Genomic DNA, 18,354 nt, shown 5'->3' with positions numbered 1-18,354 from the left:
ATAATATTTATCATTTTAATCTTAAGTGTATAATCTAGTGGCATTAAATACATTTCAAGATATTATTTAACCATCTCTATGGTCTGTACCCAAAACTTTTTCATCATCCCCATATGTATGCATTAAACAATAACTCAACTTCCTCTCTTCCCCCAGTCCCTGGAAACCTCTATTTTACTTTCTGCTCTATGAATTTGCCTTTTCTAGGTACCTCATATAAGAGGAATCACACAATATTTGTCCTCCTGTGTCTGGCATATTTCATTAAACATAATGCTTCACTTTACTTTACCAATCAGAAATGCTGAGGGTTCCAATTTCTCCACTTCCTTGCTATCACATTATGTTCTATTCTTTTTTAGTTATCCTAGTAGGTGTGAAGTGGTATCTTATTGTGGTTTTCATTTGCATTTCCTAATGAGTAATGATGTTAAGCATCTTTTCATGTACTTATTGGCCATTTGTACATTTTATTTAGAGAAATGTTTATTCAAGTCCTTCGCCCAATTTTGAACTGGGTTGTTTTTTGTTGTTGAGTTTTAGGAGTTCTTTATATGTTCTGGATTTTAGTCACTTATTAGATACGTGATTTATAAATATTTTTCCTGTAGGCTGTTTTTTCATTTTTTTGATAGTATCACTTAATATACAAAAGTTCTTAATTTTGAACTTTTAGAACAATTTATCTATTTCTTCTTTTGTTTCCTGCAGTTTTGGGTGTCATATCCACATAATCTTTGCCAAATCAGTGTCATGAAGATTTTCCACAAAGTTTTCTTCTAAGAGTTTTGTAGTTTTAGCTCTTAAGTTTAGGTCTTTGGTGTTAATTTTTGTAGATTTTTTTAGGTCTTTTGAGTTAATTTTTGTAGATAGTGGAAGATAAAGGTCCAACTTCATTCTTTTGATGGTGGATATCCAGTTTTCCCAGCACAATTTATTGAAAAGACTGTCCTTTCTCCATTAAATGGTCTTGGCACCCTTGTCAAATTTAATTGACCATGTACATGAGAGTTTATTTTTGGGCTCTCTGTTCTATTCCATTAGTCTATATGTCTGTCCTTATGCCAGCACTGTACTGTTTTAAATTACTGTAGCTTTGCAGGAAGTTTTGAAGTCTGGAAGTGTCAGTCCTCCAATTTCATTCTTCTTTTCAAGGCTGCTTTTGCTCTTCAGGACACCTTGCAATTCCATATGGATTTGAGAATTTGCCTTTTCACTTCTACAAAAAAGGGTGTTGGAATTTTTATAAGGATTACAGTGAATTTGAGAAGTCCTCTTTTGCCAGCTTTCAATCAATTTCACTTTCTTCCGTCATCAAGGGTCTGATCACTATTCTGACTTCTAACATGAACTTTTTTTTTTTTTTTTTTTTTTGCGGTACGTGGGCCTCTCACTGTTGTGGCCTCTCCCGTTGTGGAGCGCAGGCTCCAGACGCGCAGGCTCAGTGGCCATGGCTCACGGGCCCAGCTGCTCCATGGCATGTGGGATCTTCCCGGACCAGGGCATGAACCCGTGTCCCCTGCATCGGCAGGCGAACTCTCAACCACTGGGCCACCAGGGAAACCCTAACATGAACTATTAATTCTGCCTGTGTGAGCCATATTTTTATGTCAGGAAAATATAGTCTTTATTTTTTTTTAAGAAAACATAAATTATTGGAAACAAATTTCCTTTGTAGCATATTTTGGCAATAGTTCAGCAACAAATTTTCCAGATTTTGATTTTACTTATAAGAGTTCAAAAATTCTAAATGTATTAGACTTCAGATAAAATCAAACTTACAGAAGATTTACATGAATAGTATAAAAGATTTTTCCTGACTTATTTGAGAGTAAGTTGTTAACATGACAGTGTATCGCCCAAGAATGTTTGGTGTGTAATTCCTATAAAAAAGGATATGTTCCTACATAAACATAATCCAACCCTTGAAATCAAGAAATGAATAAGGATACACTGATAAATTATTACCATCAGATGCTCAGCCTCAAACTTTCACCAGATTTCTTAATAACCATCCAGTCAGGATTACATGTAGCGATACTGGTCATGTCTCTTTAGCCACCTTAAACTTGGTACAGTTCTCCAATGTTTCCTTGACTTCACAACCGTGCAACTTTTGAAAGTTACTAATCTAGTTATTTTGTAGAATGTCCCTCACTTTGGTTTAGTCTAATAGTTCCTCATTATAGATTGAGGATATTTTTGTCAGGAATATCATAAATGTGATACCAGTTTATACTTGTATTCACTCAGATGGTACAGTTTTGATTTGTTTCTTTTCTGATTTCATCACTTGATTAATTTGCCAGACTTCCTCTGTAATTTTTTTCCTTTTTCCCTTTGTAATTTATGATGATTTTGTGGGGAGGGTCCTTTGAGAATATGTAAATATTCCATTCCTCATCAAGCTTTCACAAACTTCTTTTAGCATCCATTGATGCTTCTCAGTTGAATTAATTATGATGCTTGCCGCATTGTTATTTTTAATGCCATCATTCCTTCTACATTTACTGGTTGGCATTTTACTGTAAGGAAAAGCTTTTTTTTCTCACCTTAATTAAAGTAGGGAGTTATAGATTTATATTTTATTCAATGGATTATAATCCATTAATATCATTATTTATTTTGATACTCAGATTTGGCCCAGTTAGAGCTCCTTCACAATGCTTTCTGCATCCTTTTCACATAGCTACATCTTTTGAGCAATTCCTTACTTTCTTCTAAAGATGCTCCAGGCTTATCTTGTACATTCTCTGTCCCAATCCTGGAATTCACCATTTCTTTAAAGATCCCTGGCTCCTTTTAGAAAAGAATTGTATTTGAAAATCAACTTTAGCTGTCAAGTGAGCTTATTACTATTAGAATATTGCTGCTCCTAGGCTTCTGAGTGGACATAGCGAGGACTAGTTTATATTTTTAATAAGTTATATATATGCACATACAATATATATATACAAATATATATATTCAAATATGTATTATATGCAAGAGAATATTATCCACATGTATGTTAACACACAACTTTATTTATCTACCTATCTCCCTATCTCTCTCTCTCTCTCTCTATTATCTATCTAACACTATGAGTCAACATCAATACCAATTCAGCACCACAGGATTCATTCTACTTTTTTTCCTTTCTATATTTGGAACTCTTTTCTGACAATGAGAAACCTGGTTTCTTTTTTTTTTTTTTTTTTTTTAACATCTTTATTGGGGTATAATTGCTTTACAGTGGTGTGTTAGGAGAAACCTGGTTTCTGTAATCATCAGTATATTAACTTCTTAGGCCAATGACCCCTCAATATAACCAACTTCTCATTTCTGTTATCACCACCCATCCACTGACACCCTTTTTACTTAATTCCTGCTCTGACCCAGCCTAGGCATCCCCTAATTCAAATACTCTCTTCATTGTGCTCAGGATCTGACATGACCCTGTGTGGGCTGAAACTGGCATGCACTTGGACCTTTCAGTAATAATAGAGAATTATTTAAACATGAAAGTGGCCTTAGATGATATTTGTTGGTCTTGTCATTTTGTTGTTGAGAAATTTTGACAGAGTCACAGTGTAATTCCATCACAACAGCTGGCCCTTTGACAGTATTAGAGTGTCCAAACCTACTTTCCTATTTCTAAATGAAATCTATATTCAGGAAAGTCTGGCTCTTACAGGTTAATGACAAAGATTATTTTCTTAAGAATGCTTTTATTGCATAAAAATTCCTTAAAATGTTGATCACTTATTTTTAAAAATTATTTAATTACTCTTATGAAAGAACTCATGAAATTATTCTTTTTGTGAATGCAGAACAAGTGAAATTTTTCTTTTTCTTAAGCAGATACTGAGTCATCTTTTTTGAGATGATAAGAATTATGTAATCCATTTGTGTTTCCCTTTCTGCAGGGACTTCTGGAAAGCTCAAGCTAAGTTTCTTGCTAAATCACATCAATTATATCAGCCTCAATGGCAACTGTATTTGCTACTGCCTCTTCGCACACAGTTTTCACTTCTCTTTTAGAGATTATATATATTTAATATAGTTTTTTTGTTTGTGGGGTTTTTCTTGTTTTTTTTTTTTGTGGTACGCGGGCCTCTCACTGTTGTGGCCTCTCCCGTTGAGGAGCACAGGCTCCGGATGCGTAGGCTCAGCGGCCATGGCTCACGGGCCCAGCTGCTCCGCGGCATGTGGGATCTTCCCGGACCGGGGCACGAACCCGTGTCCCCTGCATCGGCAGGCGGACTCTCAACCACTGCGCCACCAGGGAAGCCCATAGTGGCCAATTATAAGCTACCAGTGGTTTAACCACTGGCTTGCAAGATTCTTGAAAATTGAACCGTCAGCTCTGGCAAGCTGGCACAAGCTTAGCCCCAGCACAGCACTGGGTGCTGCCCTTCCTCATCCCTGTGGCCATGATGTTTCACCAGCAGGGCCACATTCCAGTCAGAGGGAAAGGGCCCTTCTCTGAGGAGTGTGACTTGATGTTGCACACATCATTTTTATTACCACTCCACTAGCCAGAAGTTAATCACATGCCTACACCTAGCAGACAGGCTAAGAAATGTCTTTATTCTATTTAGCTGACTATGAATCTAGCTGAAAACTGGGGTTCGGTTCTTATGGAAAAAGGGAAGAATGGCACTGGTGAATAATAGCACATTTTGCCGCAGACATGTGTTAAAAAATCAATGACATTAATTTATAGTCATGACTATAAGAATGGCAATAATGACTATAAGAATGACAATAATGACTATAATGAAGAAAGTTTATATGAGTAAATAATACAGTGCAGCTGTTAATTTGAAGAGTTTTCCATTTCAACTAACCAAAGAATGAGTAATAACCAAAGTGTCTCATTAATAATAGGCAAAGAACAATGCAATGCTAAGTTAAAACAATGACAAGAATCACTGAGATGTTTTCAGAAGTTAAATATGATCTTTGTACTAATCCATTATCATTGCACTTTTTTCACGAGGTACCCTGATGAAGTTTTTGAAAAGCTATTTAAAATTACATATTAATAGGATGGATTAAGAAAGAAACTGGACTTTGAGAAGTCTTTCCCACTCCCCAGCTGTTGATCATTGAAAATAAAACAACAATGGCACTCGAGAATTTTATATTCTTAAGGGTTCAGATTAAAGAATGAGTAATCTAAGAGAGGTTGTCTATAAATCACAGTTGAACAACTGGATTGGGTTTGTGTATAAAGAAAAATAAATAAAGGTGTCCATGACAACTGGTATGTTTCACATAAGATTCTAGAGTTCATATTAAGAGCATATTTATATTATGCTCTTCAGATCCGCAAATCAAAATATCATCTCTGTTCTAATCAGTGATCCTCCCTACAGTGTGTTGCACCACCCACTTCCTGCATAATATCACCTATTAGCCCTCCTTGTGTTTCTTCAAAGTAAAACCTGAAGGCGTGGTTGCACTGTTCTTCTTCCTGAGAGGGTGGTCACATGATTCTAAATCACATCAAATATTTGTTAATAAAGCTGGGGAGAATCTGAAATATATAAATTGAGGTATAATTGACAAAAATTGTATATATTTGATATGTACAATGTGATGGTTCGATATAAGTATACATTGTGGAATAATTACCACAATCAGGTTAATTAATACCTCTAATACCTTACATAGTTACCATTTTTTTGTTGTTGTAGTGGTGAGAACACTTAAGATCTACTCTATTAACAAAAGTAAAGTATACAATACAGTGTTATTAACTATAATCATCATGCTGTACGTTGAATCCCCAGAAGTTATTCATCTTATAACTATCTTTCAATTCTTTGTCACTTTTAAAAAATCTCAAAAAAGAAGACATTTTATATCATATTTTCTTTACTTCTTGTTGAATAAATTAAAGCAAAAAACAAAACTCTGGTTCCTAATACAACGGGTTTATCCTAGAATAATTTTTATGTAGATAAATCTGTTTTTCGTGTGTGAATTTTCTGCACTCTTAGTTGTTTTATCACTCTATTATTTTTCCATCCTGAGTCTCCAAACTCTTGTGACTACTACTTTCCTTTTTAAAAACCACCATGATTTATCTTCCTTCAGAGACCTTTTCCCTGCTTCCAAGGCCCTAAGTATGTTCATATTTTTTCACTTGTTCATTTATACATTCATTCAGCCTATGTTTATTAAATATACCCATTATAATCATACAAGGTTTCATAGAGAAACAACATCCATATTCTGAAAGACACTGTGGAGTCCCCGAATTTGTAGAAAGACCCAATGTCGTATTCTCAAGAAATTTATAATCCAGTAGAAGAATACACACATACTTAGAAAAGAAGAGAAAATGTGCAAATGTAGAAACTACAGAGTATAAGAGGACAAAGAAGGGAGGGGCCACTTGGGGGATATTCATGGTGGGTTTGGAATGGGCACCATGAAGAGAGAATTGCAGCAGAGATGGTGGCTTAGCACTCAACATCTGTTCCACTCCTCTACTAGTGTTCTTCCTATAGTTAAGAGGCCAGAAAGCTAAAAACATTTCTCATAAACCTTTGCAACTGGCTGAATGAGTGAATGAATAGATGAATGAATGAACAAATATGAACATACTTAGGGCCTTGGAAGCAAAGGTCCTTGGAGGAAAATAATAGTGGTTTTTGAAAGGGAAAGTAGTAGCCACAAGAGTTGGTGACTCAGGGTGGAAAAATAATAGACTTAGGGTGATAATGCAATTTACCTTTGACAGATGATGTGCTTGCATGTGGGATTTGGAAGACAGAATTGAAGTGAAGGCCTGATTCTGCTGTTTCTGCTGCCAAGTTCAGTCATGAAGTGACTTTTTCCCCTCCTTCCTTCCTTGGTAGTGGTAGCAGAGTGTCTTGCCACTAGCCTTTGGGGTGTTGAGAGATAGAGCATGCAGAATCAATTTGTGATTCCAGTAGTCTCAGTATAGTGCTGAAGCCTGCAGTGATGGTGGTGGCTTCTTGATAGTGGCTGTCTCCTGACTTTGGAAGTTCCCTGTGTCAGTGTGAATCTGGAGCCAGTGATCTCCACATCAAAGAGGTGATTGGTGGTCTACATCAGTGGTATTGATTTGAGTATCAGCCTAGAGCCTGTTCCCTCAGCAGCCCTAAGAATGCTGTAAGCCATTGGGAGCACTGTAATAAATCCCTGTGGATTTAAACTAGCTAGACCTTTGTCTCTGCAACTGACCACTGACCAGTACAGTAATACTGTAAAATCTCCTTTTTTTCATAAGAAAAAGAACATTCCAGAGAGAAGGAGTAGCTCAAGCAGAAGTGGAAAATGCAATATTTGTGTAGGAATTCCCTCTTAGAACTAAGCAGCTGGAGCTAAAATGTAGGGTACTATGGAGACTTGGTGGGAGGTGCTGTTTGGAGAGGACGTGATCACAAGTCTGAGGAGGCTGTCTTTTATTGGCCAAGAAATGGGGAGTCAGGTAATTTGGGAATATTAACCTGGAAGTGGGATGTGGAATAGATTTGAGGAAATGAGACTGAAAAGGGCCTGATCCATTAGAAAAGTAATACAATTAGTAGGATAAAAAGCATAGAATAAATAGGAGAAAAATCTCATAGGACAATGCTGGGTGAGTTCTGGTGTTCATTTTAATTGTCATGTTCCGGACAGATGTGCCCCTTGCTTCCAACTTTATCTGAATCATGGGTGAGAACATGATATGGACTTCAGTGCAGGCAGGGGAAATGATAGATGTACAAGATGGGAGAGGGAGCAGGGAGGGGTAAAATGCTATTGAATGCAGTGAGCTAGTGAATGTCAGAAATGTTTTCTATAAGCTGGAACTGTCTGATTTGACAATGTTGTTGGTTTCAAATTGAATTTATAGAAAATTAATTAGTTTTAGATAACATTCTTCTTATATCATAATAAGTTATTATAGCCTGTTAGCTCGAAGTTAAAGTTTTAACTATTTAGTTATGGGTATACGTAAAGACCTCTGAGCTTCGAAGGTATCAGTTCAGGTCCTGCCTTACTTTTTTTTGTCATCTTAGACAAATCACCTGGGTCTGAATTTCCTCATCTGCAGAATGGGAATTATAATACTTGCCTTAATGGTTTGAAGGGCTTATTTTAATAATTAATTATTTCATTTTAAATGACCACTTTATTCAGTATTCTGTTTCAAACTCTGAATGGAATTGAACTATATTCAGTATCTTTGATCTCTCTCATCACATTTTGGAATACATGAAAATAACTTAAATTGCAATAAAATAGTCTCACTATAAAAATTTTAAAATCCTTAATTGCAGTATAGGAAGACATTGGGAGTGGAATATTTATCCTAGAAAATATTATTGCAGGGGACAATATTCTAACTACAACAACAATAGTAATACATAATACTTACTGAATAGATATTAAAGTCACTGTTTTAAGTGCTTTATAGGTGTTAACTCATTTGATTCTCACAAGAAACCTATGAGGGAGGCGTTAAATGATAAAATAGGAATATTTATTGAATGTTTAAAACAAATGCTGCCAGTGTTCTCTTTCTGTTCAAATTCAGCCTAAATTCAATGCCTGAATGCTAATTCTCCTCCAACATATGTTTATTACTTCTCTTTTTATCTTTAACACTTAGAATTTTTTTTAAGGTTACAAACATTGGCTTAATTTCTCTGTGACTGAAAAGAAACCCACATTTTGGTGTGATAGCTGAAAACTCTTATTATGTAACTCAGAAACTTCTAGTTAAAATAGTTTTTTTTTCCTAAACACTAATAAAATAGTACTTATACTGTCCCAGTTTCATTTTTACTGTTATTTGTGTGGTATAGCTTCTCCCTTCCCACTTTCTATGTAACATTTCTTTTAAGTATGTGTCTGATAGAGTGTGTAAGAGGTTTTTTTTCTAATTAAGTCTGACAAATCTTGTCTTAATGTATGATACAATCAGGCTATATTTGTTGTCATTACTAATTTTTATTTTTCAACTTGTTCGTGTTTTCTCTTAACCAGGCATTTCTTTGTCTTTTTTCTTTTTCCTTTTGTACCTTCTGTTAGCTCACATTTATTTTTGTATTTGATTTTCAGCCATTTTAACCATGAGGTGCCAAGAACTGGTTTTATTTGAATGTATTCTGCCGTGGTGTGTAGGGCTTTCTGAAGTATTTACTGGTTTTTAAAAATTTGTGACCATTTTCTGTTAAAATATTTCCTCTATCCTATCCTTCCTCTCCTCTCCTTTATGGACTCCAAATACCTACTGGTTGACCCTTTCACTATGATTCATGTATCTTTATACATTTTTCTTATTTTCTATTCTTTTATCTCTTTGTGCTTCAAATTAGATATTTTTTTCTGAGCCACCTTCCAGTTCACTGCTTCTCTCTTCAGAGCTATCTAATCCTCTAGAATACCTATCTATTTCAATTACTTTTATTCTTCAATTCTGAAATTATTATTTGGTTCTTTTATATAGTTCTAGTTCTTGGCTGAAATCATTTTGTCATTTAATATGTGTACATGTTTATCTCTGTTATTTGAAACTGTTTTCTCCACATTCCAATATCTGGATCTCTGGTGTGTCTGTTTCTACTGGCTGATTTTTCTGTTTATTTCATTTTCAGTCAATTATTTTCTTTCTGTTATTTCTCCCAATGCTGCCTCTTCTCTATTGAGTGCCATATATTATATATAAAATATGTTAGATGTGATATTGTTTTTACATCACATTATCTTTCTCCAGAGAGGATTTCTGCTCTGGATTCTTCCAACCATATGAGAGAGAGATCTATGCATAATGGTTTCTATTGTCCCAGTTAACTGCCAGAGCTTAGCCTATAGTTCAGGTCATTAGGCTCATTATCAGAGACTCATCAGTGCTTAAGTTCCAGTCACTTTCTTTCTGTTTTTCCCTTCCTTGCTAACTTGCCAAATATTACCATGTGATATAACGGGTCTTATCTACTCACTTATTATTCCCACTTGATAGGGTATTATGAATTAAATCTATGTTATATTCATACATACTTTCAGTCTTTATATTTTTAAATATCAAGATTTTTAAATTACTAACAATATACAAACAAATCCTTTTTCTCTCAAACATCTACCCTTTTAATTGGAACACATAAATTTCAAAATTACAGTCTTTTATAGTTTTATGCAAGTCAATTTAGGGGGACAGTGCTCTACTGCATGTGAGGCACTCTACTCCCGTAATCAATGAATTATTTTCCCTTGAATAAAGGACATCAAACTCACTACCAAGTTGTTTTTGTTTTGTCATTTACAGTTTTGGCAATGAGATGGGACCTTAAGACAGCTGTTGAAGATGCTGGGATGGCTCCTAGAAGCAGGTGAAGGTATCCACAGAGCCCTTTTGGTTTGTCGTCTCTTCAGCCTCTCTCTGGGATTTCTGGTAAGCTTCTCTTGGATCGAGTTTTGCTTGTTTTGTGTTCTGAGCTGTTTCAGTTAGTTTGTTCAGATCCTTCTGGGCAGAAAATTGGGGTATGAGAGACTCCATATTTCTCACAGGATGAAAATAGGGGTGTTACAGATTTCAGATTTTCATGGTGAGACTTAGTGGGTAGAACATTTGAGTTTGTGGCTGACCTCAACTTCAAAGTAAGTGCCTTCAGGAGGTCCTGCAGACCTCGGGAATTGTGCCCAGGAAGCCAGAAACAGTAAGTGTGTTTGAATTTTGGAGATTTATTTCAAGGGAAAATAATGGGTACCCCTCAATCTAAAGAAAGCAGGATGGCAGCCATTAGGGGACCCACAAAGCCTTGAGGTAAGTCCACAGCATAGACCACTGGGGACTTCGGGAAATAAGACAAGAAATTTAGACTTTTTTGACCAGTGGCACATCAAAATCTGCGTCGGCACAAGTCAAACCATTGAAAGCTGTTATAGTGTCTGCCAGCATAAAGAAATCTTCTTCTGAAAAGAATAATAAATTTATTGTGACTGGAAATCTCAGAAGCCAAAGCCACAAAATTGGTGGGCGCCAGTCAAGCATTTAATAGCTGATAGAACATTTGTCACCTAACTCTAAGACTCCCATGCTAGGATAAGTTGGTTACAGAATGGGTTAGATCAAACGAAGTCACCCACCAACCTCAAGAATAATTTTGTGCAGTGAGGTACATTGTAAAACACCACAAAATCTCTACCAGCAGCATATCCTTCTTAGTTGTTAATTTAGCTCCAAGAGACTCCAGGCTTAGCTAAAGAAGTGGGATCTCAAGTTTCAAAGAATTGAGTGCACCACCTTCCAGCACACCTGACTATTTTATGTCTAAGAACTGTGGTCCTGGAATCTGTAGATATCTATAAAAATGTCAAAATCTTACTAAGACTAGAATTACAAAGGCCATTATGGGGAGTGGCTATTGGTTATAAATAAAAAAATTTCAACAAGAAAAAAACGTTGATTTAAGTATAAATGCTTTGAATCTTTGTTTTCTTTACCCCACACTTGAAGGCAATGCATATAAAAACCCTCAATGAAGTTTGGGTGACTGGAGGAGACAAGGTTAGGAGTAATGTTTCATTAAGTTCAGTGCTAAATATGTAGTATCCTGAGATAAATAGTATAGCTATAGTGACTATGATTATGTCAGTCATTTATTAGGCCTTTGCTATATTTCTTAAGTGTCCAAAATGTTTTGTGAATTTGTATGATTTCCTCAACAACCCTGTGAAGATAATTACACATAAAAAAAAATCTTGGAGAGGGACAAAACTTTCTCAGCTCTCTAGTAAGTGGTAGTTCTGAGATTTGAGCTCAGGTTTGTCTGATTCCAAAGCTCTGTGCATTCAGTCTCTATGTTTCCAGCATAAAGTCTCTATAACCTATCAGGGGACAAAAAAAGGAATGTATACTCAGTACTAGATATTACCTAATTTTATCCAGGTCTCTTTTTGCTGCTACATCCTCAGGATAATAATTTGACCTTCTTCTTGAACTTTGATTTCTTTTTGTCATGTATTTTTAGGTTTCTGAATTAACAGGAAAAAATTAGCACCATTTTCTCCTATTCAGAGTTTTCATTTCGTTCGCATTTCCACTTCTACCACCCATCTCCCTAGGCAATGAAACAAAGGAAAACCTTTTATTTTCAAAAAATTAAAATAAAAAATTAAGGTAAAAATTGAGAAATAAATGAGGATTGCTTTTTCAGATGCTTATGTAACTAAGAAGAAAAGCAAAAACATCGCTCACTTAAATTTTTACATTTATATACCAGCTGCTTGCCTCACTAGGAACCCTCTATGTGATGCTGACCCCAAAGGTCTCACAGGTGAGGGCAAGTGAAACAGCAGTTAACCTTTGATCTTAAGCATCTATCCATTATACATGTCTTTATCTTTGTGTTTTTCTTTCTTTTCTTTATGTGAAGCCATATATGCTGTCAGGATAAAATTATTTCACATGTTCACAGTAAACAAAACTGCTCCTCTGGTCAAACATTCCTCAGAAGTTTCTTCCAGGGACACTCCAAACCAGACAAAACCTTTTCATGACTTTTCAAAGCATGGTGTCAATATGTTTGCAAGTGATTTATTTTTAAACATTCCTAAAATTTTGCTTGGAAATTATTTGACTCAAGAAATCCCTGTTACAATTTTAAAAGGAAAAGAAAGAAAGAAAGAGAGAGTGAGAGAGAAAGAAAAGAAAAGAAGGAAAGAAAGGAAGAAAGGAAAAATAACAGTGAAATCTGTTAAGTCAAATACCAGCTCTGGACTAAACAATTAGTCAAAAGTCCTCAGCAGATTTAGTTTGTAAAGCATAGTTATTAGTGTTGAGGGATGTGGCCAGGGCATCTGGAGTCATCAGAAAAGGCTTCTGCAATCTACCCTCAAATTGCAGCAATATTTCTTCATATCCTGGTGAACTATTACTTTGACCCTTGTATACTATTAGAAACCTTTAGCTATTTCAAACCAAAACTGGCAAAAAGAAGTCAAGAAAACAGGAAAGCCATGGTTGCTCTTTCAGAATAGGACAGTGGCCCACATATTTTAGGGTTAAATGAATTTTTTTTAGTGTAGAATAATAAAATCTAAAAACTATTATATGATCAATGTAAGCTTTCAAGTCAGGAGCTTTAAAAATCACTGTGATGAATCCATAATTTCATCACACAACATACTTTTCCACCCCCAAAATATTTTCACTTTGTATCCAAATTTGTACCTTACTCACCATTCCACCTAATAAAAGAGGGCTTCCTCCGGGAACCATCATGTAATTATGTCACAGAATGAGTACCCTCTCTGTGGTCAGATTACATTTTATTCATATCTGAGGCTGAGGCTGGCAGATAAGCCTCTGATGATATTGAATTGACCAAAACATTTGGAACTTTTTGGCCAACCCTAATACTTATGTGTCTCACCTGAAACCACTAGTTTCTATGTCACCCTGGCTACTGTAGTCCAGGCTAATGTGCCTTGGTAGACTAATACTTGAAATGACTGCTATTTAATGAGTACCTATTATATGTCAGGCTATGTGTTAAGTGATTTAAGACATTTCTAATTAACCTTAGACATATAGTATTGTCTTTTTAGTATGTATGCAAAAAAAATCAAAACTTGGATAGGTTAGATAATTTGCCAAGAATACATGGCCATTAAGTGGCAATCCTGGGAGTTCATTTCCAAATCTACGGTATTTCCACTACAACTTATTGTGCATAGAGGTGATTAAAAGAATGAAAGAATCACTAGGGGTGGAGCAGATGGAAATGGCCTTATTTCATGCTCCAAATGTTATGGCATTCATTTTTGGTAAATCAATACAGGGCAGTCATTTCTTTTATTACTATCAACTCTTCTAATATTACTACTAGGTTTCTGGCTTGTGTGACTGACAGGATAATATGTTTTGGGAAAATATAGTTCATTCAGTTTAAATATGTTTGAATATATTGAACTCACGGTACTTGTAGGATATCCAGTTTACCTTTTTAATTCAGAGGCAAGGAAATTCTGCAAGTAAGCAACAGCCCCAGGTACAGTGAGGGTACTGTGCCTTTTAACTGTACTCTCTATGTAAACACAGAAATACTACGATGGCCTTTTTTATGTCCTTTTAGTGTCAGAATGAATCACTGTAAAGGGACAAAATCATTTTTCAAAGCTGCCAGCTGGAACCTTAACTGGAAATTCTGCAGGAAGACAATGCCTGTTAATGCTTTCAGTTGTTTATGAGCAAAAAGAAAAAATTGCTGGATTATTCATTCTTAAAAGATTATTATTATAACTGTATTGTTTTAGCGGTGTGAAGGTATGTTTCCTATTACTTGTGATTTATAACTCTACATCCTTATGAATGGTAGCCATTTTCCACAGGCAACTGTGTGATGAAAAGAAAGGATTAAAAGATAGTTGATCCTACATCCATGGAGTAGTTTTTATCTGTGTTGAGACTGCCTTTTTTTTTTTTTCTTTTTGTAATTATTTTACTCACTTGCTTGTATACTGTTGTGTAATGGACTGATTTCGTCCCAATTATGCTTGGCACTATACAAGGCAATTATCTAGATTACAGAGAATGATTCATTAAGAAAAAGAATGGGAATTTATCACGTTCTATAAACTATCAAAATTTTAAAACAGATACCTGGTTTTTAACTTTTAAGTAAAAGATATCTGGATATTTATCTTCGACGACTTTTATAATTTACTTTGAAAAAATCTATTTAATAGTATTTCTTTAGAGGGTAATAAAAGTGTGAAATAGAGTTGTATTTTTCTGAATTACCAATAGGTAGAGCACAGAATCTATACAGTTCTATAAATTGCCTTTAAACACTGGATTAAACACAAGTAAACAGTTTTTATTATAACTCTATTATAGCATGTACAGAGACTAAATTTTTAATCAGACATTTTAATATATCATATATACACTTTTAAAATGTTAGAGCCTTCTCAACTCTAATGGAAGAACAGTTTTATCCTATTTAAGATAAATTTTTGACCCTTTGTACTCAAAAAATTAACCTGTCCAAATTAAATATTTTTTCCTTTTCTTTCACCACAGCAAATACATATCTAGTCATCAACTTTTCATACTGACTCACAACATGATTTCCTTAACAAGTTCATTTGAAGGTCATTGATGTTTTGCTTTCCAAGTATTTCAATCTCACTGGGTTTTGTACATTGTATCAGACGTTTAGTGTGAGATGATGAAAATATTGCATAAAACTACAGGCAGTTTTATATGGCAGAAAATATATGTCATGTTAAATACAGTGGTATTATGTTTTCTATACTTTATTCTATGCATTAAATGTGAAACATTACATTTCAGGTGGTACTATTAAGCCATTCTTTTAAAAATAGAAAAGCTAGAGAGTGCACACAGTATAAAGTACTCAAAATGAAAATGATCTGTGGATGACCTGATTGGGTGACTCTCCCAGTAGCAGAGTGTCTGTGTGTTTTGTAGGACACACCACTTCATTAACATCCTCCTATGCTAAATGAGCTCAGTTCTCCTGAAATTTACCTTCAGGAATTTAAAGCACTTGGTCCTTACATTTTCTGGGTCATAGACTCCTTTAAGTTTCTGACAATGCCATTTCTGTACATAGACCCCATCTTATGTACAGTGGCAAAGATTCCCTGACCACCTGAAGCCTGTAGAACATCCTGATGCATATTTATGTGCTTGAAGAGGGGAAAGACATCTCTTGGGGTACTTTTAGCTTTTGCCTCCATGCATCACATTTGGGGGCAGCCTCACTATATCATACCATGGAAGTCTCAGCTACAAAAGGCAAAAGGGTCTCCGGAAAAATAGAAGTAACTTGAAAGCACTTTCTGCTTCATGGGATTGGTCATATTCAGCCTCCCTCTTCAACTTTTATTTCCCCATGACAATCATCTGGAAACAAAAATAACTGCCTGTTTACATAACATGTGATAGGCTTTCTAGGTTACGAGATGATAGTTCACTTTTAGTTATACCACCCTCCCTAAACCAAGAGAGTTTTATTTTCATCTTAGAATGAAAAAGGAGAAATGGGAAAGTAAGTGTATTGCCATAAAATAACAAAATAATTTGGTTTTGAATTTAAAAAGACAAATGAGAAAATAACTCATTTTTTTGGTATTGCTTAAAAATTTTATTGTAGTGAGAACACTTAAATGAGATCTACCTTCTTAAATTTTTGTGTACTGTACAGTATTGGTGACTAGCTGTACATGCTTTACAGCACATCTCTAGAGTGTATTCATCTTGCTTAACTGAGACTTTTTGCTGTTGATTTAGTAACTTCCCCTTTACCCAAGCCCCTGGCAATCACAGTTCCATTCTTTGATCCTATGAATTTGACTATTTTTGAACTGATTTTTAAAACTTCACTCAGCATTGTAATTTAAAATTTTTAAAGCAATATAAGTACATTCTAGAATGATAGGAATAAAGTTATATTAGTAAGACGAGTTCCATTGTTTCTAGCATTGTTTTCATGTAGCCAAATGGCTCAATTTAAATGTCTATCACTTAGTAAGTTATAGAGGGCGAAACTTTGGCTTACAGCTACTTCCCTTAATTAGTTAAAATGATTTTTCTAATGTTAATTAAGGGAACACAATGTGTCAGAATGAGATAGTGTTCCAGCCTTCAGAGATTTTACTCTTATACTTATATAACATATGCATATAATAATAGTGACTAAAGTACAAAACTGTAACTGCGCTACCCTCTCATCTTGCTTATGAGACATAACTGTAAAGTGAGGTGGGTTGTTAAATTGGGAAAATAAAAAATAGTAATTAGAAGTGTGCATATGTGGTATATGTTTGGTTTAGTATGTGAGCCACTTTATATTTGGAATCATTTATTGATTAAAAAAATCAAGTAGAAGTAGGACTTCAACATATTGTAAAGCAGAAAGTGTGAGCCATCAATATATGTCATTTTATATGCCTATTATATGTACCCAGTACTTTCTAGGTTTTTAACTGAGGCTCATAGTTGATCTTCAGAGGATCTGAAAACTTACCGAAATTTTAATAAAAACTGTTGTGTGTCCGTGAAAAATCATTTTTCTGGGAAAAGAATCTTTAGTTTCCATCTGCTTGTAAAAAGTATCTGTGACCCAGAAAAGGTGAGGGGTTATTACATTGTCTGTTCTGATTGTTCAATGTAAATTAAAAAAAAAAATATCTAAAACATTGATGTGATCATTCCCAGAGAGTTAACATTAAATAATAAACTAGTCTTTTTTAAAATTGGAATGAAATATGCACTATAGAAAGCAAATATTAGCCCATAGCAATACGAAGAGAAAGTTTTCCCATGAACCTAATAACCCAGGAGAAAAAAAGTTTGACTATAAGTTGAAAACGATGAAATTCATTTAAAGTGGTGCTCTCCAATGGAAAGAGCCTCATTAAGAATGAACACAATTTCACAGTATTTCATTTCTGTATTTCTATTGGAATTTAGATTTTTCTGCCCAGTTTAGTTAATGTTGTGTTAATTTGTAAAGCAGCCAGTATCATCTGGGAGGAATTTAAATGTGAAATTGTTGGTGCTGATTAATTAGGTAGAGAGTTTCCTTTATTTGTTAGAGTATTAAAATATAGAAACAAAATTATGTTTTTAAAATGTTGACAGATACTTATGGTTGCCAAATATGTTAGAGGATGCCTAGTTAAATTTGAATTTCAGATAAATGATGAATAATTTTTAATATAGTTATGTTCCAAGTATTGCATGGGACATACTTATACTAAAAACTTATATGCTGTTTATCTAAAATTGAGATTTAATTGTGCATGCTGTATTTTTATTTGCTAAATATAATAACCCTAAATGTATATTAAAACTAAAAATCATTTCAGAGGGAAAAATAAATAACATTATTTTATTAAGTCTTAAAATGAGCAGTATAAGGAAGAAATTCCCTTGAGAGTTAATATTCTCTTATCAAAACATAAAAGTAAATGTTTTATATCTGTCCAAAACAGCAGATTAATATACCCAGTAAAAAGTAACAACAAATTTAAATTTTAAGTAGAGACATATTATTATGTTTGGTAAAGAAAGGATTCAAATTTTATATTTCATAGGACACTGTATCTTTTGCATTACAAAAAGATGCTCTCTAAAAATGAAATCAATTTCAGGATTGAAGTTTCTGTGTCGAGAAATGTTTGTGGTAGGTAGAGTGTAAGAAAAAATGAATAAAATGTTGGAGCTCTGTTAACGTTACTAAATATGTGTTATCATGATTATGTTTAAGTTAGTAGCCATAGAACTGTCCTGATATAAAGAAAGGGAGGAAAAATATATTGGAAGAGGAGACTGTTGAAGGGCACTTGAAAATTGAGGGAGAGAGAAGGATA

The sequence above is a fragment of the Delphinapterus leucas genome, chromosome 8 (genome assembly GCF_059928025.1).
Source record: "Delphinapterus leucas isolate spDelLeu-1000000601 "Yukka" chromosome 8, BTC_Dleu_Yukka2, whole genome shotgun sequence".
Lineage (NCBI taxonomy): Eukaryota > Metazoa > Chordata > Mammalia > Artiodactyla > Monodontidae > Delphinapterus > Delphinapterus leucas.
The sequence above is the reverse complement of the archived record's forward strand: the minus strand, read 5'-3'. Positions refer to the sequence as shown.